A 1,185-nucleotide genomic window follows, 5' to 3' on the forward strand; every position below is an offset into this window, starting at 1 on the left:
TAAATACAACTTTCATATTCCTTCTCATCAATGCCAATTTCCCCGTTTCCTCCTTCGTTTCAATGATTCTCCTAATGTGGCAACCGGAACTCTCCTCCCGAAAAAGCCTGCCTTAGCATCCGTAGAAGCAAACGGATTATAAAGAGAGAAAGAGCTTCTATTGATGACCTTCGCATCGAAGACCAGCCGACCTCCAACACCGTCCTTTTGCGCGCCTCCTCAAAATCCACCGGTTGCTTCGCCACACAATCCGATGGTCTGGGTTTCGCATCGTTCCAGTCATTGACCGAGATCATCTGCGTGGTGGTGGCACCGGTGACGGCCGGCACGGCAGCAACAGCCGCAGACAGATCGGCTTCCACCCGCCTGAATGGCCGGAATCGGCTAGTCGGTGTCGGTGTTTCCTTGGTGGCCTCCAGCAAAGCATCAGAACCAGAATTTTTCAGTCGCTTATTTGTCTCGTTTACTTATTTAATTTATTTAGTACTTTTTCCACCGATTATTTTTTTGCATTTGTCAACGTCGATCGTCATCGCTGTCAAATGTCAGTGTCAAAATCCGTTACGTCGTTCGTGAAGATTAGGAAATTCTGAGTAACTCGAGTGGCTCAATTTGACTCAAAATTATTCAAAATTTCTCAATCTCACTCACTGTCCTACCCCTTGCTAAAACCCCTTTAGTAGAATAATACTTTCCCACCAAACTAAAATTACCTTGTTGGGTTTTCCCCCTCTTTTACCCTAAGCGTGTAGCTGTCAAATTGTTTTCGAGTCCGTCATGTTTGTCAATTCCAGCGACGTGAGAAGAAAATGTAAAGATTTATTCTGCAAAAAGTGTGAGTTGTCGTGTGTCCGGTCGGAATTTAATCTCGGATGTAAAAAAGTGGCTTCCGCCGGGACCAGGAGTTGTTGTTATAAGCCCGTCGGCGCTACAGACTGTCCAGGGCAAGGGGTAGGACAGTGAGTGAGATTGAGAAATTTTGAATAATTTTGAGTCAAATTGAGCCACTCGAGTTACTCAGAATTTCCTAATCTTCACGAACGACGTAACGGATTTTGACACTGACATTTGACAGCGATGACGATCGACGTTGACAAATGCAAAAAAATAATCGGTGGAAAACGTACTAAATAAATTAAATAAGTAAACGAGACAAATAAGCGACTGAAAAATTCTGGTTCTGAT

The sequence above is a fragment of the Culex pipiens genome, chromosome 2 (assembly GCF_016801865.2).
Source record: "Culex pipiens pallens isolate TS chromosome 2, TS_CPP_V2, whole genome shotgun sequence".
In the NCBI taxonomy this organism is placed as follows: Eukaryota; Metazoa; Arthropoda; class Insecta; order Diptera; family Culicidae; genus Culex; species Culex pipiens.